Consider the following 26661-nt stretch of genomic DNA (forward strand, 5'->3'; position numbering starts at 1 on the left):
TTTATTTGAGAGAGAGAACAGAGCAAGAGAGAGAAAGCACAAGCTGGGGGGAGGAGCAGAGGGAGAAGCAGACTCCCTGCTGAGCAAGGAACCTGATGCGGGACTCAATCCCAGGACCCCGAGATCATGACCTGAGCTGAAGGCAGACGCCCACCAGACTGAGCCACCTAGGCGCCCAACACTACCTTCTTTTTCAAAAATATTTTATTTATTTATTTTAGAGAGAGTTCATGGGTACACATGTGGGAGCAGGGGGGGAACAGAGAGGGAGAGAGAGAAAGAGGAAGAGGGAGTTAGTCTCCAGCAGACTCCATGCTGAGCGCAGAGCCAGATGCGGGGCTCAGTCCCACGACCCTGAGATCATGACCTGAGCTGAAACCAAGAGTTGGATACTTAACTAACTGAGCCACCCAGGTGCCCCAAGACTACCTTCTAAGTAAAGGAGGTCTTTTGGGTACTTAAGAATGTAAGTTCTCTTACATAAAGTCCAAGATGAACTCTCCTTATTTCAAGATCCACTTACAGAGTATAGTGTTAATGGTTAACTATGGATGTATTGACATCATAATCATATCATACATTAACATTTAAGTTTTTCTGGAAGGATTGTGGGGGGACCTTCTTCTGCTAGAGAAAGTGTACAATGTAGGAAAGACAATTATAGGGAGAGAAATGACAGCCCTATTCAAATAGTAAGAATACCCAAATGGCCAGCTTTAAGGCTCCAGAGGCAGTTAGCAGGGTTCAAGTTCAAGCTCTATCAGATACTAGCGATTTAAGGTTTCACTGTACAATGGAGATGATAATATTAGGATCGAAGAAATTAATACATGTAACATCTGACATGTAGTAAGTGGTCAATAAATATTGGCTACTACAGTCTGAGAATTTAAGCTACTTACCCATTGCCTGTAGGGACAGAATGAGTGATGAAATGAAAATAGGGATTGTAAGGGTGTCTGGCCTGCTCAGTCAGTGGAGCATGTGACTCTTGATCTCAGGGCTGTGAGTTCAAGCCCCACATTTGGTGTAATGCTTACTTAAAAATAAAATCTTAAAGAAAAAAAAATAGGGGCTTGATGGTTATGTTTAAAGGTTTCTTCTAGAGTCCGAATCCATATGGCCTCACACCCATTTTCCTTGTTATACTACCCATGATGTAAAGCCCTCAACTGTCTAACCTATGTACCCTCTCAGTGTTCTCCTATCCTAATGTTTATCTGGGCTTCTTCCCTCTTCCATACTCTCACTCCTCTCCTTCTGACATCCTCCCACTGTGCCTGGCAGAAGTTCCAATGCAGGAGGAATTAACTCTACTATGTTCTTGATGTCTTCAAAACGTTACAATCTAGTTTAACCAAATCTGGCTCTCCACTAAGGACATTGCTTCCACAGAAGCCCTTTCAGGAGCTCATTGCCTGGGACGCCTGGGTGGCTCAGTCGGTTAAGCCTCTGCCCTCAGCTTAGGTCATGACCCCAGGGTCCTGGGATTGAGCTCCATGTCACGTCATGTCAGGCTCCCTGCCCCGTGGGAAGTCAGCTTCTCCCTCTGCCCCTCCCCCTGCTTGTGCTTTCTCTCTCTCTCAAATAAATAAAATCTCAAAAAAAAGAAGAAGAAGAAGAAGAGCTCATTGTCCTTACTCTTCAGTGTCATTTCCAGACCATTTCTCTCCCACCCTCTTTAGGCACCTCAGAGATCTCACTGATACTCTCAGGACAGTGTTGGTGATGATAATACTTAATTGATAGTTGTAGGGAATATATGGGGACAATGCATGTAAAATGGTCAGCACAGTGCTAAGAACATATTAAATTCTCAGTAAATATTAGTTTTTATTCTTATGTCTCCCTGACTCTCCCAAACGTGTGTGTCACTATCCAAAAATAACTACACCTACTTTTACCCTATTTTACACATATTGTTAGCCTATTTCTGACTAGCGTCTTCTATCTGTTCTAGTATTGACCATCCCCCTTCTCTGAGCTAGAGCACAGCTTAGAATCTATTCTCCCACGTTAGACATTTTCTTGTCAATATCATAAACTATCTTGCTTTGTTTCTTTTATTCACATCTGAATGTGGCAGATTCCCAAACATGGATAAGTCCAACTGTCCATCTTGTCTTCTCCTGTACCAGGTTACTGAGAAAAATCAGACTACTGAATAGATTTATATCATTATAAATTCATTGTCACCAACCTCAACTGGGCTCTCAACTTTCTCTGTCACTCCTTACTGTGTTCTCTCAGTCAACTCTGTATCCCCGTCTCCACTCTGCATATTTCACACCTGTTTCAGTTTCTTCAAAACACATGCCCTCTCACTTACCTTCCTCCTCTTCCCCACTCTCAGTAAAATAGGCTTTCATCTTCATAGTAAAATTAGAAAAGGGGAGTTCCTGATATTTCAAATCCTATAAACCCATTGTTTCCTTATTTCCCTGTTTCAGTGGAAGGTATTCTTTCTCACCGTCTAACTATGGTCTTTTTTTTTAAGATTTATTTATTTTAGAGAGAGAGAGCATGAGTGGGAGGGGCAGAGGGAGAGAGAGGGAGAATCTGAAACAGACTCCGTGCTGAGTGTAAGCCCAATGCAGGGCTCGATCTCACGGCCCTGAGAGCATGACCCGAGCCAGAACCAAGGGTCGGATGCCCAGCTGACTGTGCCACCCAGGTGCCCCTTGATCCTTCTTTCATAGGATCGATAAGTAACTCCCTCTCTTTTTCTGTTATCAACCTCTGCCTTGATACTGCCCCCGTCAGTATTTAACAGGGCTCATATTATTCATCTTTAAAAAAACAAGCAGCTTCCTTGACTCCACCTTTCCTTCCTGTTTGCCTTCTTTTTCCTTTTCCCTTCCTGTCTAAGCTCCTTGAAAGGAAGCTCCTCCAGTTCCACTCCTCAACCCACTACAATATGGTTGTGGACCCCATCACTCTACCAGAACTCTCATGAGGATCATTGGCATATTTCTATTTTTTTTAAAAAGATTTTATTTATTTGTCAGAGAGAGTGAGAGAGAGCACAAGCAGGGGGAGTGGCAGGCAGAGGGAGAAGCAGGCTCCCCGCTGAGCAGGGAGCCCAATGTGGAACTCGATCCCAGGACCGTGGGCTCATGATCTGAGCCAAAGGCAGACGCCCAACTGACTGAGCCACCCGGGCATCCTGGCTTCTTATTTCTAAATTCAATAGAAATTCATAGTGTGCTTGACCTCTTGACTGCTTTGAAATGACTGACCACTGACTCCTTTTCACAGCCCTCTGTTTTCTTGGCTCCTGTTACCATTTCTCTTGGCTTCCTTTCTGCCTTTTTTTTTTTCACGACTTCTTAGGTTCTCTTGCCAGCACCTCTTCCTCTGTTCATCCCTCAAGTAGGTCTTTGTCCTGTGTCCTCTTCTCAACTCATTGAATGTATTTTCCTTTATAATCTCATCTAATCCTATAGTCTCAGATCACCTTTATATAGCAGTGACCCCCACATTTATATCTACAGCCAATGGCTCTCCTGAGCTTCAGACCCATATCTCTAACTGCTCATTGGACACCTCCTCTTGGATATCTTACAGCCCAAACTCAACATGTTTAAAACTGAACTCAGAATCTTTACTTGCACCCTCACAACCTTTTCTCTTCCAGTGTTCCTTCATCTCAGTTAATGACACCCCCCACTACCCAGTCATCCAAGCCAGAAACCTAGGAATTATCCTTGACTTCTCCTTCACTTTCTACATCCAACTGAAAAATCAAGTCTTGTATCTTTTACTTCCAAAGTACCCCCGGCCCATTGTTTCTCTCATTCATACTTTTACTGTCTTAATCAAGCTACCATGCTCTCTAACGTGAATTATTTCAACAGCCTCTTTCTGAAGTGTCTAAGTATTGCTCTCCCTCAAATCCCTCTCAACTCAGTGCTTTTAAAAACACAAATTTGGTTGTCACTGTATGCTTTAAATCCTTTAATAGTATTTTAGTTAGGGTTTAACCAGAGAAACAGCACCAGTAGATATATACCAAGAGATTTGTTGCAAGGAATTGGTTTACACTGGTTGAGGTGAGTGTAACTGCCATAGGGCAGGCTCTCAGGAAGGGCAGGCTGGAATTCTCAGGCATGGGCTGAAGTTGCAGTATATAGGCAGAATTTCTTCTTCAGGGAATACCTGGTTCTGCTTTTAAGGTCTTTCAACTGATTAAGTCAAGCCCAGCCAGATTATCTAGGATAATCTCCTTTACTTAAAGTCAATTGATTATGAACTTTAGTCATATTTTCAAAATACCTTCATAGCAACACTTAGATTAGTGTTTAATTGAGTAACTGGGGACTGTTAGCCTAGCCAAGTTGACACATCAGAAAGGCCATCACAAGTGGCCTTCTCACACCTTTCAAATACAGCCCATACTTCTTAAAAGTGGCTGCGTATACAGTAGTCTCCCCTTATCTGTGGCTTCACTTTCCCTGGTTTCAATTACCAGGTGTCAGCCATGGTCCAGAATCAGGTAATCCTCCTCCTGCCCTACTGTCTGGTTGTAGGAGCCTAACATCTTGTCACAGTGCTTACATTGCTCACCTCAGGTCATCTCAGCACGTAGGCTTCTTATCAGCTCACAGCATCATGAGAAGTAGAAAGAAGGGTGAGTACAGTACGGTAAGATATTCTGAGAGCAAGACCACATACACATAACTTTTATTACAGCATATTATTATAATTGTTCAATTTTATTATTGTTAATCTCTTACTGTGTCTTATTTATAAATTAAACTTTATCGTAGGTATGTATGTATGGGAAAAAACAGTGTATATAGGGTTCACTACTATCTGCCATTTCAGCTGTCCACTGGGGATCGTGGAATGTGTCTCCTGCAGATTAGAGGGGTCTACTGTAATGCCTGTACAACTTGGCATTCATCTTTCTGTCAAACCTGGTCTCTCTCCCCTCTGTCACTTGAACTCTGTGCTGTAGTAAGATTGAGATCCTTTCATTTCCAGAATGTGCCTGTTCTCTACCTATAATGCTCTTTCTCTTTTCTTCTCTACCTAGGGAATTCACAGCTCATCCTTTTCTTAAGATGCCTTTCCTCACTTTTAGTCTGAGTTAGGTCATGTAGTTAAAAGCTTCCTTAAAATCCTGTATGTCTTCTGTCATAATATTCTTCCCATTTTATTGCAATTTCTCGTTTATTGTCTTCCTTGTTATACTGGAAGGTATATCTTATCACTGTATTCCAAGCATTTAACATACTGCCTAACACATAGTAGGTGGTCTCTAAATATTTGTTGAATAGCCAGAAGGATGAATAAATGTAGCTTTATTATTTTATTAGAAGTCTGGTTAAATTTGTGAATATAGGATATCCACACTTAATTCGAAGTGTAAAATGTTTTCCAAAGCAAACATGTCTGACTTTAATTTTTCACTGTTTGGGTCATCCAGCTACCTTTTATTAGAATGGATAATGGAATGGAATGGTAGCTTTTAAAAGTTCCTCTTTCTATGAATACATATCACCTTATAAGAGACATGAGTTACTCATTCATTCATTTATGACATGTTGAGCACTTTCTGGTCATTGCTGTAAATTCTAGGGATACAGTGGTGAGCATGACAGGCAAGGTAACTATTTTCATGTAGCTTACTTGAGAAGTGCGGACACAGGACAGACAACACCTAGGAGTCAATAAAGCAGTAAGAGTAATTTCCAATGATAAGGAAAATGATCATAAAAATAGCATGATATAGTAACTAGGTCACTGAGGTGGGAGTGAAGTAAAGTGGTTAGAGAAAGCCTCATTTTACCCATCAATAAAAGGAAGGTGGTCTAACTGTTAAGAAAATACATTCCCCCCCCCAAATACATTTCCCATTAAAGAGAGTATCTGCATATTATAGGTATTAACTTTTTAAGTTTTCTGAGTAGCGTTTCTTTTTATGGACACAGAAACTGAGGCTCTGGGAATAAAGTAAATTGCCCAAGGCCACATATAGCTAAATGGCAGAGCCGGGGTTCACATGTTGGTCCAGTTAATCTGAAGCGCATGCTTTCTCCACGATGTCATATTCCCCTCGGGAAGAAGGCCTCTGGAGAGGAAGGGCTACTTGTGCCAGTGTTAGGTTTAAGCAATAAATTCTAGTATTTTTTTGAAGATTTTTTAAAAGATTTATTTACTTGGAGAGAGAGAGAACATGAGCAGGAGGCGCAGAGGGAAAGGGAGAGAGAACCTCAGGCAGGCTCCCTGCTGAGAGCAGAGCCCCATGTGGGACTCAATCTCACAACCTGAGCCGAAACCAAGATGCTTGGTCAGATGCTTAACCGGCTGCGCCACCCAGGAGCCCCTTTTTGAGTATTATTGAAGCTGTACTCTATATCAATAATAATAATAATACACAGTACACAGTATTTTTTTCACAATACACAATATTTTTATGATATTCTCCTGTTTTTCAAGGCACTTTTATTTTCATTCTCTCATAATTCTATAACTACTAAGTAAGATACAGAGAACTTAGAGACCACTTGAGAATTGAGAAAACTGAAATCTGACCGTCAAATGATTTTGCCATGATTACATTGCTGTATAGTGGTAGATATAAACTGGATTTGGTTCACTTGGCTTTCGGTCTGGTATTTTTTCCTGTATGCCTGGGAAAAACCTGCTTATTTTCTTTTTTAAGTACTGAGTTTAAGAATTTAAGTGCAGGGCGCCTGGGTGGCTCAGTTGGTTAAGCGACTGCCTTCGGCTCAGGTCATGATCCTGGAGTCCCTGAATCGAGTCCCACATCTGGCTCCCTGCTCGGCAGGGAGTCTGCTTCTCCCTCTGACCCTCCCTCCTCTCATGTGCTCTCTCTCTCAAATAAATAAATAAAATCTTTAAAAAAAAATTAAAAAAAAAAAAAAGAATTTAAGTGCAAATAAAACCTGAGAATTAGTTTTAACTTCTCAGGAAAATGCCAAAGATTTACTCATTAGTCCCGGTAACTTCATTGCTAGGAAATGTAAAAGAAAAAAGAATAACAGGGAATAAGAGGAAAAGTGTTAATGTGTCTCATTAAATAATTGATTCTATCCTTTTTTCCCCCTAATTTTATGCAAGTGAAAAAAGGACATCCAACTGCAAAGCCTCACTTTTCACATTCAAGTACTTATGAAACACATATGTGATAACTTAATTCTTTATAGCCTCTGAAAAGCCATTTTTGTTTGTTGTGTTATTCTTGGTGGTGTTAATGTTTTGTTTTATAATTATCAAGAAAGTATTAATGAAAATGGGGGTGAAAAAACCCTTTCTCATGTTATTCTTTCATTGCATTGCCAAAAGAGAATCTATCCCCCCTCTTTTCCAAAAGTCAGCTGGGTCTTATCAGCTTTGCAAAATGATGAATGAATGCCTTGTTCATTATTATTGCTTAAGTCATTCTTATTTATGCCAGTAACTCAAGGATTATGTTTTGATTGTTCTTGAGAGATGAAAACACTTTCTTGCTGATGAATAAACACTGCCACTTTTTAAATATTTGTATGCAAAATGTCTTTAAAGCCATTATGAAATGCTTTGCCAGAGCATTAGGAAGCTGGTTTTCGAAAGGCACTTTTTTTTCTACCTTTTCTTTCATGCTAAGCAGTCCAATTGAAAGGCCTTTCAGAGTTAACTTGTTTAAGCAATACCAGTGTTTTAGTGTAATGAATAACTTTTTATAGAGGACAATCACACACAATTCAACATGCCGGTATTTCTGTTTCTGTGCACCACCAATGCAGGGATTCTGTGGTAGAATCCCTTTCTTTGAGAAAGCTGAAGCGATCAACACCCTGATTAACCTCTGATATTCACGTGGTGCTCTTGATCTTGAGGACTGCAGCAGTAACAAAGCGGTAATGGCAGCCATATGCTTCGGGTATTGTGGGTACGGGTGACCCAGATGTGAACTTGGGGGGTGACTGATGCTAACTGCTATTTGTTTCAGGTTTGGTGTGGAGATTACTGGTGAGGAGTTTGAGTTGCTACTTGACAGAATCCCCCTTGATGAAGATGGAAATGTCAGATACCTCCAATTCATGGCCATGTTGGATTCTCGGTACTCCTTTTCCACATTTTCTCACTGTGCAGTATTCTGTGCTTGTTGTTTTTAATACAGAGAATGGACCCCTAGAAGAATTCGGATTATTTGAAATTTCTCTTTACTGATTTGTAGCTCATTTATTAATGTTTCATAAATGAGAGAGATTTTCAAAATAGCAGTGTTGACCAAAAAATGTGGCATGTTTTAACATTGATCCATGGCAGTTCATTTTAAAATATTTAATATCTCAACATCTGGAAAATAGCCACGAGAGGGGGTAATGTGACTGCAATGACAAAAGAGACAGTGTAAATCGTGTTGCAGAGTCAGGAAGAGAACCGCTGTAAGTGGCAGAAGTCAGGCCCTGGAGATGAACTATCCCAACTTGTGCTAAACACGCTCCCGCACCCACTGACCTTTTATCCCCTCACTCATCTCCCAAGTACTGTCCATTCACAAGGCTTCTTATCACTTCCTTCCAGTGGGGTGCAGCCTGGACAGTAGAGTGAGTACATGGCTGTTGCCAATGGTTGTATTAAAATCAGAGCAAGACTGCTTTCCAGAATATTCCCAATCTGTATTTCTCTATCATAGAACCCCTTTTTATGGAGTTTACAGAGTAGTTCAAGGCTTGAGTATTTCAAATTCTGATCAATATTGACCATTTTATTCCTGAAATATCTTAAGGGATATTGCAATCCTAGGCATCTGATGTTTTGGGCTGAGACCACTGAAAAATGGGCTCCTTCTTCCTAAAGAGAGTTATTTTCTCCAGAGCAGTTTTAGGAAATAACTGTCTTCATCCCATACACCTCCTGCACTGTCCTCCAGTCTCAGGACTCTACTCTTGAGCCAAGAAACTCATCCATAAGTTCCTGTTAGTTCTTGACAGCAGAGTAGACAGACGCTTACCAACCTGATTTGATTTAAAAGACTTGACAAGACACACCCTTCCCAAATTATTTTCCGTCACATTTACTATAGAGCCTGAACTCCTCATTCAAAGGGACCCCGTTCTTTGAGTCAGAAAGTACTGATTTGCAGAAGCTATTAAGACAATGATATCTCTGAGAGGGATAATGCTTTAGTTTGTGGGTCATTAATGCTTCATTCAGCATTTCCCAAAGTACATTTCAAAGAGAAACACTAGTTTCATAGGATCAAAACTCTTATCTTTAAAAAGGTTCCCATGGCCAGGGGCACCTGGGTGGCTCAGTCAGTTAAGTGGCTGCCTCCGGCTCAGCTCATGATTCTGGGGTCCTGGGATGGAGCCCCGCATCGGGCTCCCTGCTCAGCACAGAGTCTGCTTCTCCCTCTCCCTCTGCCTCTCCCCCCTGGCTTGTGCTCTCTCTCACTCACTCACTCTCTCAAATAAATAAATAAAATTTAAAAAAGAGAAAAGGTTCCCATGGCCAAATAAGTTTGGGAAACTCATTAAGTCAAGTTTCTGATCAAATAAAGTTAAATGAATCCCTTTCCTGAAGGATTTCACATAGCCTTTAATATTGCTAGTGTGTGCCATAAATTTCAGGGAAAGAAAAACAGATCCTAAAACAAGTAGTTTCTTTCAAAGATGGTCCCATGAAGTACTCGTGAGGTATCGGGGACATGAGACCCAGAAGGGGAGAAAGCCAACACAGATAGGAGGCATTAATGAGTGAGTCCATTGGTCTGGGCATCTGGGGCGCTCTCCCACCAAGGACCTCTGGAAAACTGCTCGGAACCCATCTCAGGGCTGTGCCAGTTGAGGACAAGGAAGCTGGAGGAGATGTACCCATCCGCTCCCACCTGCCATGGGTCGAGGGCTCCCCTTGACAGTGCAAACACCCTGGCTGTGTGTGCAGAGAGGCCGGTGGAGCGAGCCCCTGGTCAGAATGTCCTGTGGCTGAGGCACGTGCACGAGAAAGCCCTCCGTGTAAAAGCAGGAGTGCTGAGGAGATGCTGGTGGGCCTTATCCAAAAGTGGGCATCGGCGGGAGGGGGAGTTTCTATAGCATTTCTCAAACTTACTTGACCTTCTTTCTTGGGGCACCTGAGAGGCTGGTGTTCCACAGAAAATGATTTGGGAATACTACCTTAGTTAGAAAAGTTAATCTTGCTAAGTATTCTTTACCTTATGAAGTTAAGATCAGCTGTTTGAGAGAACCAAGTGAAGGATGGGAGAGTTTTTAAAAACAGGGGAGCCTGTAGAGAAATAGAGACACAAAGAGGGTGCGGCAGGGCGGGTTTCCTGAACACCCAGAAGGCAGCAGTGTAAGGGCACTTAGGCTGACTCGGCAAAGCCAGAGGGAAGGGGTGAGGTGGCGAACAAGCAAGGTAGACGGGTGCTAAAGAGAGAGTTGACGTGAGTCTGGCCTACTCCCTTCCATTGTAGGTGGGTATGTAATGACAGGAGACAGCTCTTGTAATTCTTCATATTCTTGATTCAGGATACCAGATAATAGACTGTCACTTCATTATTTTTTTTTTTAAGATTATTTATTTATTTATTTATTTGAGAGAGAGAGAGAATGAGAGAGAGCACATGAGAGCGGGGAGGGTCAGAGGGAGAAGCAGACTCCCTGCGGAGCAGGGAGCCCGATGCGGGACTCGATCCAGGGACTCCAGGATCATGACCTGAGCCCAAGGCAGTCTCTTAACCAACTGAGTCACCCAGGCGCCCTAAAGATTTTTTTATTTATTTATTTGACAGAGAGAGACACAGTGAGGGAGGGAACACAAGCAGGGGGAGTGGGAGAGGGAGAAGCAGACTTCCTGCTGAGCAGGGAGCCCGATGCGGGGCTCGATCCCAGGACTCTGGGATCATGACCTGAGCTGAAGGCAGGCGCTTAACGACTGAGCCACCCAGGCGCCCCTGTCACTTCATTATTAATATTAACAAATACCTCTGTGTATCTGATATCTGACATGCCTTATCTCTTTATTATTTCCATTTCACTTGTGAGAAAACAGATGTGGAGAATAAGTGACTTGCCCAGATTACGTAAGCCTGTGAGTGAGCCCTGCCAGTGGAACCCAGGTCCGTCTGATTTGAAAGTCCACAGGCTTTCCACCACTCCGAATTGCAGCTCTGAATTATACAAAGCAAGGGTAGTTCCATCTAACAGTGTTGGAAATGGACCCACATCATGCTAAGAGCTTTACATGCATTATTTCATTTCATGGTAAAGACTGGTGTTCCAAATTCTGCTTAAATTCACTGATTCATTGCTAACTGTCCACCTCATCTATGTCGGACAGGATGATGGTATTTCTTGCTTGGTTCCATTGCTAGAGAACCAGTGGAGTTGTTTCTCTAGGCTTGTGACTTAGCTCAGTCATTTCACAGGCAGCTGTCCTACCGGGACACCATCTCCAAGGGCAGGATTCTCCTTCCGAAGTATATGTGTGGAGTTAAGGACCAACCTAAGAGCCCTTGAGAGATGGGACCGTCCAGACTTTATAAAAGCCTCCATTGACTCTGGGAGACTTTGTGATTGCCAGGTTGTCAGTCCTCCAACCCTTGGCTGTTTGTAAGACAGAGCGCTTCCTTTGGGGTGAAGAACGTATATTAGTTTCCCAGGGCTGCCATAACAAAGTACCTCAAACTGGGTGACTTAAAACAACAAAAATTTGTTCTCTTATAGTTCTGAAAGCTGGAAGTTCAGCATCATGGTATCAGTAGGGACACGCTTTCTTGGAGACTCTGGGTAGAATCCTGCCTTGCTTCTTCGTAGTTTCTGAGGGTGACTGGCAGTCCTTGACTTTCCTTGTCTTACAGCTGCATCACCCCAGTCTTGGCTCTCTGGTCACCTGTTGTTCTCCCTGTATGTCTCTGTTTCCAGATTTTCTTCCTCTTGTAAGGATACAAGTCCTAATGGATTAAGGACCAACATATAAAAAGCCAGTATGACCTCGTTTTAGCTATTTATATCTCCAACTACCCTATTTCCAAATAAGGTCCTATTCTGAGCTATGGGAGGATAAGGACTTCAATATATCTTATGGGGGGATGCAGTTCAACACATAACAAACCCTGTCATAGATTTAGTGTGTTCGGTTTCTTCTAAGTTTCACTGGGGGGAGGATACAAATAAGAGTTTGTTCCTGTGTGTCGTCTGACAACGGCAATAACAATAGTTAACACTTAGTGCCTAGTACTTGTCACGCACTAAATGTTAGCTCATTTCATTCTTACACCAACTCTATTAAAGGTTTGACGTGTAAGGAACGTACCGCACAGAAAGCGAGTTGCCCATTGTCACTCAGTTAACAGTGGTGGAACCACAGCCCAGGGCACAAACCCACACTGGCTGATCCCAGAGCCCACATATCTAATACTACCCTCCTCTGCACAGAAAGTAAGGGCAGTTCTATCTGTGCTAATCAGTCGGGTGTCGTGTGGCTGCTGAAACACATGAAATAGAAGAATCAGAGATTCCAAGGAGGTCATGTTGTCTGGCTATTCTTACTATTATGTAGGCTTGAATCAAAGTTACGTAAGTGTGAAACACCAGATTTATAAGACTTAGTATTTAAGAAAAAAGTTAAAGAATCTCATTAATGATTGTTATATTTGATTACATGTTGAAATAGTATTTGGCATGTATCAGGCAGGGTACATAAAATATTAAAATTAATTTTACCTTTTTATTAAATCTTTTAAAGGTACTAGAAAATTTTAAATTACTCTTTCTGCACATACTTTGCAATTACTTCTGTGGTATTCCTCTTGGACAGTGCTGAATTAGACAGCAAATCTTTCTACTTCGAGTAGGCAGCACAATGGAAAGAAGGAATTATTTGAGACATTGGCTGACCACAGGTAAGTCAGTTCTTAAAGACTGTGCTTAGTTTCTCTATTTGTAAATGTGATAGAAAACCTAAACTTTCCTCACAAATATAATTTCATTAACAAATTGAGCAAAAGTAATTAAACATCGGGTCATTTTACCCGATGTTTACGCAAGACTAGATAATTATCCAGCAAAGCAGGAATAATATAAATAAATAGCTAATCTAGATTCAATGTGAGTCTGAAGTATTTACTTATTTTCTTTTAGCAAATTGATGTGCTACCTTTGAACTCCAGATACACAAAATATTTGTGTGGTGTGGAGGTTCGCTGTCATTTCTGGCTGTACAGATGTATTTTAATATGACCATTTCCTTTAGTATAGGTCTATGAGCTGGCACGGGCAGGTGGTGTTCTCTCCCTTTTACAGATTTAAAAACAGACTCAGAGAGGTTAAGATGCATATCTGGCATTCTTGGCTTTAAGGTCAATATTTTTCTCATTATACTTTCCAGGTAATGAAAATTATACTTAATTTTTAGATGTGGCAGTGTTTAGCTGCCATTACCCTCAGGAGTGGAAGAGGGTAGTAGGTAAACAAAAAGAGGTTAAAACCTCTATGCTTTTCTTGATGTGATGTATGAATGTGTGTAGCCAATTTTGACATACACCAGAATTTTGGAGCCTTGAGTCTGCAGTTTGCAGAGATTATGAAGGGACCTTCATGTGAGTAAGTTCACAAAATATAGCTACTTAAAGAAGAGGTTCAGACATTGTAAGAAATCCATGTTTTGGGACCACTTATTATTATTTTTTTAAGTTAGAAAAAGGCTATACAAGCGTGTACAAAGTCAAAAGAAGAGATGGTGATGCCCTTACAATCTTGCCCCCAATCCAGCTCCAAAAATAACCAGTTGATTATTAATTTTAACATGGAAGAAGTCAGCACTCACATTAATTTCATGGTTCTAAATTTTTCATAAATTGGCATAGTGTTCAATATGAACCTTTATATTGAATAGAAAATATCCTTTAAAAATACTATATGTATACAATTTGTTGTTTGTCCTTTATAGCCATATATTGGCTGAATGTATATATCTCATATATATTAAGGACGGCAATTCTACTAAAATTATGTATGATTTCCAAAAGAATTTTTTTTTTGCAAAGACTGAAGAAAAAGTGATTTAGAACAGTGATCTTCTTCAGAAATATTGTTAGAACAATTCAGTTTTTTTCAGTGTCACAACTTCATTGTGCGCTGAGTATGGCTTATATGGTTTAGAAAGATTATCTATGTCGTCTTGTGCATATGGGAGAGTGTCCATAAAATTATAGTGGCTATTGGTTTTGTTGAGATTTGTTTTGGAAGGCAGAGAAATCGCATTACTTTAAAATATTAATGATCCATGGAAAAGACACAATTAGGTCAGGATCATGGTTAGAGTATAATTTCTTTATCCTCATTAGTTCTTTCACCTCAAGTCATTTGAAGTGTTAACGTAGACATGTTTATCCCACACTTAAATTACGCAAAAATTATATTTCTTCTTCATAAAAGTCACTTTCCTTATACTAAGGGGAATTATCTATGAGTGAATTAGGTTCGACCCTTAGGGGAATCCCACAGTATAGTGAGTCATAAGATTTTCTCTGCTGGAGAGTGAGTCAGGAGAGTATTTGAGTGGAGTCAAATGGGGAAACCACTGGTATCTTAGTATCATAATTAAGGAGATTCTGGAAATTTGTTGACAAATTCTCTAGTTCTGAATGTGTTATCTGAGAGCAAGAGGACAGTATTTGCAAGTCAAACGGTAGAAGAATCTATTGTCAGACAATTAAAACATCTTCCCTGAGACCTACCGAGCTAACCTTTGTGTGGTCTTGTTCTCAGATGGAAATGGTTCCTAGAGACAGTTGACAGCATGGATTTTGAGACGACACTAAATGTGTGTGGGAACTTGCAAAAACAAATCTAAAAAAAGATTTAGGATCAGGGTTTTCTTTGCCACTTTTTTACCATGATGGGGTGGGAGTGGGAGCTAGGGCCAGGGGTTGGGGGGAGGCTCCAGAGGGAAAGGTGACGTTAGAGATGCTGGTAGAAGTTAGTCCTGGTCAAGCCTGGGGTGAACAATGACACAGTGTTGTTGTGGGCTGCCTCCACGACTTAGATATTCTTCCCATGTCAGTATAATCACTACTGGGAGGTAGCTCGATTAAGGATTACCATATCATTAATAGTATCCATGACTTTTGTTCAAAGCCTACTTGTGCTATGTTGCCTTGTGGATGAAGCGCCGTAATCCTCTGAGCCGCAGCTGTAGAGAGGGAGGCTCCTTAGAGCCGCCCACACTGACTTCCCTGTCCTCTCGGATCAGTTCTAAAAAACAGACAGAAACAACAGTCAACTCAAAGCCTGAAAAAAGAAACATCCATTCTACATTTCCACATTCATCCCCAAGCTTCAATCCCTGCCAATGTCTCCCATTCATCTCTTCTCTAACATCCAGATCACCACTCGGATGGTGGCCAGATTAAAGGGGAACAATGCAGTTTTAAATGTAAAGTTTGCATCTAATTTTTTTCTTTGCATGAGAAAAAGCACATTGATTCTATGTGTCTGTCTAATGCTCAGCCTGTAGTTTGTCAGGTCTTTCTTATTTTCTTTGGCAACATGAGGCATGCTTGTGTCTCTCAGCTGTCTAGGGTTTCAGTTTATCTGGTGAAGACACTTAACTTTGAAATTTGTATTTGAGTAGGAAATTATATACACAGTCAATAAACAATGGAGTTTAACTTCGTTAATATTATTGCTGCTAAGAAACGTCTGCATCCAGTGGGACTGAGCACTGAGAGAAATCCAAAAGCAGAAGCTTGAAACCTCAGTAAATGCATCGAGGTATTAGGGATTGGGCAGAAGAAAATAATCGAGTGAATCCCATTTGGGGAAAGTGCAGGTGGTAGAAGACAAGGAAGAGTGGATACAGCCTTCAGAGCACAGTTCATTTCATTTCATTTCATAAAGATCACCCCCTCAGAAAAGGACAAGGAGAAAACATACCCTTATTTATTTGGCAGAGGAAAATGTAAAAAGTAAAATGAAGCCTACAGTTACGGTTCTTGTTTTATACTTTAATAATCACATTTTTATTGCAAATTAAATGAAGTTCTGCCTTGATTTACTCAGAAACCATTATTCTGAAGGTTTTAGTCTTACATTTTTATCTCATTGCTTCATTCAAAAAACACTATAACATTATTTTTATAAAAAAATAAAAATTCATTTAATTATCCTAAGTTTTTCAGAGGAATCTATAAAAATATTCAGACTATTGATTGCCTTTAAATCAAAATGTCCTTAATTCTCATTTCCAAAAGAATTATTTTCTCTAAAGTACATGGCAAAATTTATTTTTTTATACCTTGCTTAACAATACAACCCTCTTTCCCCATCTCTCCCTTTTTCTCTGGCATTGACATCCAAACTGTGCTATAATTCTAATGTTATCAACAGCTCTCCCCTTTAAGAGTCATTTATTGGAATGGAAATTATATAAGCCTTCCTGCCTGAAACACAGTTAAGTGTAGGAACTTTTACCTCTCAGGCAGATGGAAAAATAAAGGAACAGTTCAGGTACTTCCTTAGGCCAAGAGTATCCATTCAACAAAATCATTCATATTTGTCAGGAAAGATTTGGCTGCGCTCATCAGAGACTTGAATTTAGATCTCTATGTTATTTTATTTTTTTTTTAAAGATTTTTATTTATTTATTTATTTGCGAGAGAGAGAATGAGAGACAGAGAGCGTGAGAGGGAGGAGGGTCAGAGGGAGAAGCAGACCCCCCGCTGAGCAGGGAGCCCGATGCGGGACTTGATCCCGGGACTCCAGGACCATGACCTGAGCCGAAGGCAGTTGCTTAACCGACTGAGCCACCCAGGCGCCCTAGATCTCTATGTTATTAACACATATTCTCAGGGGATATTGTTTATGTATAATGCTGCTTAATCTCGTATGCAGTGTTTGAGGAACAGGAAGCCTGGGAGTACTTTCCATAGTACTTTCTAACTATGGAAAACAATCCAGTTCTGATCTTTGGTCACGGTGCTCCCCAGTTCTAGTAGAAAAACTGGTAGTTGCAAAAAGGCACAGACCACCACGTCCACCCCCATTCTGGAATTTGTCTTTGTTGAACAGCAAGAGTTCAAGTAGACATTCCGAAACTTAGAGTTCTTTTTAAAAGGCACATTATTGGGCGCCTGGGTGGCTCAGTTGGTTAAGCGACTGCCTTCGGCTCAGGTCATGATCCTGGAGTCCTGGGATCGAGTCCCACATCGGGCTCCCGGCTCGGCGGGGAGCCTGCTTCTCCCTCTGACCCTATCCCCTCTCATGCTGTTTCTCTCGCGCTCTCTCTCTCTCTCTCTCAAATAAATAAATAAATAAATAAAATCTTTAAAAATAAATAAATAAAAGGCACATTATTCCTAACATGGATTTAAAATAATAATAAAAGTAATTTTTTAAAAATGATTTAAAATGTTAGGAAAGGATTTGTAGAAGGTTAAGAATTAGCCAAGAGAAGAGAGTGAGTGGTGTTCCAAGCAGAGAAATTAACATAGGCAAATGTTAGTGTATGAAAATGTGGTACCCATTTCTGTGACTGTAAATCACATGTCAGTGGGTCACTCATTAAATGTTATAAAGAAGTTAGCTGATTAGGCAGAATTTTGGTGGTAATAGGGAAATTTTGTAAACTTGGCACATTGTTAAGATAGGACATTTTGCTGTGCTACCACAGAGCTGATGCTCAGCATTACGGGGTAATACTTCCTCCTCGTTCCTGATGTTTCTTTCCGTGCGGAGGGAGCTCCACTAACAACATTCTCAGCTTTTCTCTGCCCTCCTTATTGTCTACTCCCCAGAAATAGAAGAATGACTTTTCAGATTTGGTGTTGGAAGAGCCACTGTCCACGGGGTGCGTGCATATTGGACTGCTCTGTGCCAAGAGTTTTATGGGAATCTGCTCTTACAGGGGGAAGCTGCAGTTGTTAGCACTATGATTAGTGGTAAGTTTGGGGTGCAGTACTAGAAGGATCATCGTTGCCATTATCCAAGGGTTCTATCAATAATAAAACTGACCCATATGACGCTCTCTTACCTCTCAGTTAGTTCGAGGCTCAAGTGCTACCAGCAGAAGGTGTTATTTCTTGACCCCCCTTCCCCTCAAGCAACAATATCTATGGCTTCGGTGCTCTGTGTTCGTGGTTCTCAAACTGTGGTCTGAGGGCCTGAGGGAGCCTTGAGACCCTCGCAGAGACTGGGGTGGGGTAGGGTGGGGTGGGGAGGTCAAACTGCTTTCCTAATAATCCTAAGATGTTCTTTGCCTTTTTCACTCTCATTCTGACAAGTGTGGAGTGGAGCTGCCAGAGGCTTACATGATGTGTGTGATAAATATAAATATATATTTAAAGTATTTATTAAATACTAAAATATTTTTGTATCTTATATTTTAAATTAATATTAAAATATTAAATATATATATAATCTCAGATCAAAACTCTTTGGGACCCTCATTGATTTTAAGAGTGTAGAGGGGCTCTTGGAATGAAAGTTTAAAAATTGCTGTTCTAAACCATAATGAGAAGAGAAATGCTCTTGCCTAAAGCTAGAAGCTTCTAGGTGGCTCTGTTATAGAAATGTGTGAGAGATCCCTGAAGATAGCTTGCTTCACTCAAATAGGAAAAAAATAAGGATTGGGAGCTCTGTGATTTTAGACATTTCCATTTACCCGACTCAAGAATGGAATGGATGAATTCGTACGCCAGTATTCATTGAGGGTCTTCTCTGTGCTGGGCACTGTTTCCCAGGCAGTAGGGGGTCACATATGAGCAACTCTATTACTGCCTTCTAGAAGCTCACAGTCAAGTAGGGGAAACAAACCAATGAAGAGACCATGGCAATAGGGAGTGGCAGATGTACATGAAGGGCCACAGAAACACAGAGGGATACCTAATCCAGGCAGCGAGGAGAGGGGTGAGCACTTTAAACTGGTTTTGAAGACACAAGAGAATTAGCCAGAAGAAGAAAAGGTGATGGTGTTCCAAGCAGAGACATTAAAATATGCAAAGACCTAAAGCAATGTTTTTCAGACGTTTGAATTGGACCCATTAGCGGGTCATGAAAACAATTTAATGTGTCATGACCAGCATAAAAAAAACAAAACAAAACAAAAAAACAGAAAATATCAGAGTGCACCTCACACAGTATGGATAAGCACTCTTTCATGAACCCCCCTCCCATTTGTGTGTGTGTGTGTGTGTGTGTTTGATGGGGCCGGGGGAGTGGGGTGGGTGGGGGGACACTGCACTGGGTTACAGTGTAAAATGCATTGCTTACTATTGGTTGAAATAAGTTTTTGAAACCATTGGTCTGGAGGCATAGAGGAAGCATTATAGATTTAAAGAATTATAAACAGTAATTCCGTATGGATGGAATACGGGTGACATATAGGTGGTGCTGCTAAAGAGATAAGGAGGAAGCAGGTCATGGAGAGCCTTAATGACTTACTGAGTAGCTTGGATTTTCTCCCAAAGGTAATTAAGTACCATTAAAGGATTGTAGGAAGAGGAGTAACCTGATCAAGATGCCTTGGTTGAATAAAAATCATTCTAGCAGCTATGAAAAAGATGGATTGGGGCAGTGGTGGTAAGATCTGATGCAAGGAGACCTCTTACAAGCTGTTGTAAAAATCCAGGGGGCTGAACTGGAGCAGTAGGAATGGAGATGGTTATAGTAGTTCTGAATTTATTTGAGCTCTTTTTAAGGATTAGGTGATTATTCCTCATAGAGCATTCTGTCTAGTTTCATAAATACATGATACACCAGAATATAAGCTACACGAAGGCAGGAATTTTTGTGTTTATTTTACTTTATTTTCTAAAGATTTTATTTATTTATTTGACAGAGAGAGACACAGCGAGAGAGGGAACACAAGCAGGGGGAGTGGGAGAGGGAGAAGCAGACTTCCCACTGAGCAGGGAGCCCGATGCAGGGCTCGATCCCAGGACCCTGGGACCATGACCTGAGCCAAAGGCACACGCTTAACCAGCTGAGCCACCCAGGAGCCCCTTTTGTGTCTTTTTTAAACCTCAACATCCTCAGAAATGAGAACAATACTTACATACACCAGATGCTCAATAAATCTTTGTTAAATGAATGATAAATGAATTCTCTTATCCTCGGAGGATATTAATTTTGGAGGTGGTTTTAGATTTTCTGCTGCCTACGTTGTCTCTGTGGTCTTCCTTCTTTTCCTTTTTTTGCCATTTTATTTCAGTTTATTTTATTTTATTTTTTATTATCTCTGTCTTTCATGTTAGAGACTTTCCTAAATGTTTAGTGATCTTTTTTTGTTTTTGTTTTTGTTTTTTAAGTAGGCTCCACACCCAGCGTGGATCCCAGCATGGGGCTTGAACTCACAACCCTGAGATCAAGACCTGAGCTGAGATCAAAAGACACCTAACCAACTGAGCCACCCAGGCACCCCTTTAGTGATCTTTCTATGTTCATTTATATTCAAGTCAATAGAATGCTCACTGGGTGTTGGTGGAAAGATGGTGATTGTTGAAGTTTTCCAGTCATTTCATTTAGTGACTTCCAAATGTCCATTTCGATGTCTTTTCTCTTGTGTCACTTCCTTGATAGAGAATATTCTCATCTTCTGCCTTGGGAATAAGACCCTGGCATCCAGTATTCTGGGGGCCAAATGGGATAAAGTATTCAGGGGTTAAACTATTGAGTGTGTAGACTTCCACTTCTTGGGTTTAGTGTGACACTTGACCCTGGGCTTCATTTCCCTGAAGTCTCTGAACTAGAACCTTGCTGGGTCAGTTTCTCTAAAGATCAATTTTCTCTTCTGTTGGCGGGAGAGGGAGGAGTTGTTGCCTTGTTGCATGGGGTCTAATGGCTCTTTAGTCAAACTTTCTACCTTTTTTCTTTTTCCGGGGCCTCTCCTTATCCTCGCCTTCGTAGGTCCCTGATGCCTCCAGATTCTGAGCCTGTCTCCGGCTGTGTGCTAGGAATCCATTTCCTTCTTGTCTGCATGCCCCTGTTCATGGACGGAGGCTTCAGCTCTGCTTTGCAGTTGCCATTCATCCCTGTGCTTTTTGGCATCAAAATTTTGTTGACATCTCTTATATCATGTTGTCTTTACTATTGTGCTTTATCCTTGTGAGTTTATAGCATTTTTATTCCTTTACTGTCATTTTAGAAGGGTTTTAGGAAACAGTGGAAGTAAACTCATGTATTTAATCTTTATGTTTAAACAGAACTCTCAGTTTAGAGAATAGCTTTATTGATTGAGGAGATTAGCTACTAGTCCCACTTTCTCCTTCATTTTCTCAGATTTAATCACATTTGTTCAACGAAATTATCTAGGAAAAGGATTTTAGAAAATTGGTCATGTGCTTTCATTTTAGCAATACAGTTTTCCTTTTCAGTGTGAGGAACGATGCCACAATCTAGGGATGTTTCTTCCAGAACATGTTACATCGCCTGAACATTGACACTTATTAATGAATTTAACCAGTCAGTGAGTAGTTCATCTTCGTCCCTTTAGCAGTTCTGACGTGGAAAAGCCTGGTAAAAATCTGTCTCATGCAATTGGAAAGTTTTGATATATTACTATACACAGGAAAAAAATTATTGGAATGAATGATCACAATAAAATTAAGAAAATGTTATTGAGGCAGTCATCAAAGTGCTTAAAAAAATAAAGTGCCTAAATAAATAAATGCATGTCATGAATGCATCCTGTCACTCGTTTGTGACAGAAGAACAGGGAAAAATAAGTGCTGGAGATTTAGTGACTGTGTGCTCGGATTCCACATCAGAGTCCCGGGTAATTATGATGGAGTGTTCTGGTCTAATTCCTTATATTACCTACCCATTACTGAATATTTTCCATATAGTTGATGATAAACTATTGTTTTATCTTCTGAGTGAGAATTCATGGCCACACCTTTTCCAAATGTTATATGGTGCCTGCTAAGGTCCTTCTGGTCTAATATTTATGTGAGCAGTCAAGGTACTGACTCTTCCCAGGGTTTATGTATGTATGTGTGTGTGTATTTAGAATTCCCAGAGAATTGGATTAATTATGATTATTAGGTTTGTGTCTTTCAGTGTGTGATTTTATTTTTATTTTTTAACTCCGGCAACTTGAGGTGTCATTTACATACAATAAAATTCACCCCTTTTAGGTACACAGTTCAGTGGATTCTGATAAATGGATGCCACCATCACAATTAAGACCCACCACATTGCCTGCACGCTTTATTTTCGCTCCCCTCCCTGAGCCCAAGGCTACCACTGATCTATTCTCTGTTCCCATAATTTACTGACTCCAGAATTGGTCTGTATGATTTTAGCAATAAGAATATCTTAGTGTACAGATTAATATGGAATGATTAATTAAAGGGGGAGCAGTCGCAGGCTGTTTGGTGGGAGTCGCTTCTAACTCTGCAACTTTTGTTAACGTCTGCCCGGTTAGCTCTTACTGATGAACTGAAGGGACTTCAGAGAGATTTAAAATTCCCACAACTTAAAATATGTCCTTTTTTTTTTTTTTTTAAAGGTTTTATTTGTTTATTAGAGCATGAGTAGGGGGAGGGGTAGAGGGACAAGCAGACTCCTTGACACGGGACTTGATCCTAGAACCCCGAGATCATGACCTGAGCCAAAGTGCTCAGGTGCCACACACTATGTCTTGTGAGAGGACTTTAGGTTCTCCAAACATCAAAGTAAATAGAGCTCTCCTTTGACTTGTCAGCCCAATGGCTTCTCAGCCACATTTTCTTTTTTTTTTTTAAAGATTTTATTTATTTGACAGAGAGAGACACAGTGAGAGAGGGAACACAAGCAGGGGGAGTGGGAGAGGGAGAAGCAAGGAGCCTGATGCGGGGCTCGATCCCAGGACCCTGGGGTCATGACCTGAGCCGAAGGCAGACGCCCAACGACTGAGCCACCCAGGCGCCCCTCAGCCACATTTTCTGCTTTCCAGACCCCTGAAGGTTGCTTTAGCTTGGGCAGGTTTGGTGTGCTGACCAGACTGATCACATCCTGAATTTTAAACTATAGAGAAGATATCTAAACAACCCCAAAACAGAAGGATTTTGTGAGTGCTTTCTTTCCCACATGCAAATGCACCCCACTGGATAAGCTTGGAATGTGTTTCTCTTAGCCAGGGCAGGTATCTAAGGGTATGTATGTCAAGTATACCTATTAAAAGTATTAGGAAAGGGGCGCCTGGGTGGCTCAGTCGGTTAAGCATCTGCCTTCAGCTCAGGTCATGATCCCGGGGTCCTGGGATCGAGCCCCACATCAGGCTCCCTACTCAGTGGGGAGCCTGCTTCTCCCTCTCTCTCTTCCCCTCACCCCCTGCTCATTCTCTCTCTCTCAAATAAATAAAATCTTTAAAAAATATTTAAAAAATGAAAGTATTAGGAAAAGACAAGTAGTTACATGCCAAGTCCCTTTTGATTTCGACAGTACCATGTATTTTTTTTTTTTTTAAGATTTTATTTATTTGACAGAGAGAGACACAGCGAGAGAGGGAACACAAGCAGGGGGAGTGGGAGAGGGAGAAGCAGGCTTCCCGCCGAGCAGGGAGCCCGATGCGGGGCTCGATCCCAGGACCCTGGGATCATGACCCAAGCCGAAGGCAGACACTTAACGACTGAGCCACCCAGGCGCCCCAGTACCATGTATTTTTAGTTTTAACATACTACTGTGTAAACTTTAATAGTCTAAAATAACTAGTAACTTGAAATGTTAGAAGAAAGGTCATTTGTCACAGTATCCAAATCATTTACACTTAACTACATTGGGATGTGGGTTGGTTTATTCCCAGAAAATTTTCCTGTCAGCAGATCAGAAAACAATGCAATTTACTCAGTTATTTCCTTCTTTATGTTTTTGTTTTGTGCTACTTCCAGGAGAAAATTCATGTTCGTAGGAAGCTAGCCCTTAAAAGAATCTTAGAGGTCATACTGTCCATCTTATTTCTGGTACAGGGAAGGAATCTGAGACTCAAAAAGATGACTTCCTGAGGCCTCTGGAGGAAAGATTAATTTCAGAAATTAATTTTTATGTGTGTCTAAGTACTTTTCTTAGTCATTTAATATTTCTAAGCCTATATTAGTAACACAGACATCTGTACCAGGGCTGGAACTACCAACCTACATTTATTCCACCAGTCATTAAAACCTCTATTTCTTAACAGTTCTTCACTGAGGACGTTGGCATGCACATTATCTCACCACTGTTGTGGGTATAAAAATCATGAAATTTGGTCTCATCTGAAATACTCATTAAACATCTATCTGCACAAAGCACAAAGATAGCCACCATTTATGTTCATTAAAGAATGCTTGAGAGTGCCAAGTACAGTGGGACTCCACACCTGGCCACACTAAGTCTGAATGTACGTGATTTATGTGCCTAATAAATGCACATAGAAGACCACTAGATAATATATTCACCTTTTATCCGGTCAACAAGTACTGTATTCTTAAGAATTTTAAGAAGGGCACCTGGGTGGCTCGGTCGGTTAAGCGTCTGCCTTCAGCTCAGGTCATGATCCCAGGGTCCTGGGATCGAGTCCCACGTCAGGTTCCCTGCTCAGCAGGGAGTCTGCTTCTCTCTCTCTCTCTCCCCCTCTACCCTTCCACCCCTGCTTGTTCTCTCTCTCAAATAAATAAATAAAATCTTAAAGAAAAAAAAGAATTTTAAGAAACTGCAAGTAGTTGGAGACTTCTGTGTTTTGAGAGAATGTTCTGATTAGATCAGCATTTTAGGGACTCCTGGTGGTGGACTTTGCTTTCACCTTATGATAATTCTCCAATCTTTGGAAAAGATAAACCAGATTTAGGAAATGAAAATGTGATATGTGTGAGTGTTTACCATTTGCTGCCTCACTGGGCAGCCATCATTATCGTTCTATAAATCCTATTATTGAGATGACTTCCAGTATAGCAGCTGTGGTCATTGTAACCATGGCTACTGAGTATCACTGTATGCCCTCTGCTGAGGCCTCCCGAACACACTGCTGGCAGCATTCGGACTTGACTTCTTGCTCTCCCCTCTCTCGTTCCTTACAGAAATAATCCCAGTGGATTCTTTTTCTGTTAGACAGTGTGTCAGTTAGGAGGAGGTTCTGTGTGAGTAAAAGAAATGTGGCTCCTGTCTTTTAAACAGAATAGAGGTATTTTCCCATCCCCTAAAAGAAGAATGGAGACAGGCAGCCCAGAACGGATATTATCTGTTAGCTCCAGGGTATTATCAGGGACGCAGGCTGCCCTACCATCCCAAAGCTTGTTGTTCATCCTTTAAAGGTCACCTCCTCATCCTAATGACTGTTGAAGTTCTGCCCTTCAGGCTCCAGTGGCAGGCCTGAAGAAGGGGACAAGGCAGAAGGGCAAAAAGGGGGTTTCTTTCAGCTGAGTCTGTTCACTTTAAGCACCATTTCCAGAAATCTCACACAATACTTCTGCTTATAACAAGTGGCCCAGAATTTAGGCATATGGATAAATCCAGCTGCAAGGGTGGCTGGGAAATGTAGTCTTTTATTTTGAGTAGCAATGTGCCCAGCTAGGAAGGGAGAGGGGGGAAGGGAGGGCAGCTGGGTGTTATGGCAGATAACTAAGTTTCTGCCACAGATAATTTTGGTGGAATATTCTGTCTATATCCATGAAGCCTTAACTGCTCATAAGTAATGGCCACTGTTTTACAGAAATAATAACTGTGGGTACATGGTTGGCACAATTAGCTTAGTATAAAGCAGTTTTAGATGTCCTCAGAGAAGCTCAGGGATTGTTTTTAGGCCAGAGGAGTACATTCACAGTAACTATTTGCCCTTTACTAGAATGCTTTCAGTTGCAGGAATTCAACTGAAACAAAGTTTAAAATAAAATCACAAAAACTTACTCACCCCATATAGAATTTAACAGATTCTTGGGGAATATGACTGAAGAAAAACTGCAAGACATCCAAAACACAGTAAAAGGCTGTAAAAATAATTAATGGTTTCTTATGAAAGAATCATTTACAGTATGGTTGCTTACTATACCCCCTAAATAAGCGTTTGTGAATTTTTAGGGAGGCTGAGGAAACTTAATATTCTATTTCCTGCCCCTTTCTTTGCATAGATTCCTTAATCATAAATCCTTCAAGATAACTTCCCTTGATATTTTGTACTACCATTTACCATTTGTGTGATTTTTAAAAACCGGTATATTGGGGTATAATTTACATCCCATAAGATTTACCCACTGTGAGTATACAACTCAATGATCCATGTAAATTTATAGTGTTGTGGAACCATCACCATTAGCCAGTTTTAGAACATTTCCATCTGCTTTCTGTCTCTATACATTTGTTTTTTTCTAGACATCTTTTAGAAATGGAATCATGCAATATGTATTTTGTGTCTGGCTTTCAGTTAGCATGATGTCATCAAGGTTTATCTGTGTTGTAGCATGTGTCGGGAATTTGTTCCTTCCAGTTGCCAGAGAGTATTCCATTGTATGGATATACCACATTTTGTTTACCCATTCATTGGTGATGGACATTTAGAATGTTTCTAGTTTTTGACTTTATGAATATTCGTGCCATGAACATCTGTGTGATACATACGTATCTGTGTGGACACGTGTTTTCTCTGATAGATTCCTAAGAGTGGGATGGCTGGATTGTCTTATAAGTTTATGTGTAACTTTTTAAGAAACTGACAAACTATATTCCAAAGTGGTTGTGCTATTTTATATTCCCACTA

Source organism: Mirounga leonina, unplaced genomic scaffold (assembly GCF_011800145.1).
Source record: "Mirounga leonina isolate KUSES-001 unplaced genomic scaffold, KU_Mleo_1.0 Mir_128, whole genome shotgun sequence".
Lineage (NCBI taxonomy): Eukaryota > Metazoa > Chordata > Mammalia > Carnivora > Phocidae > Mirounga > Mirounga leonina.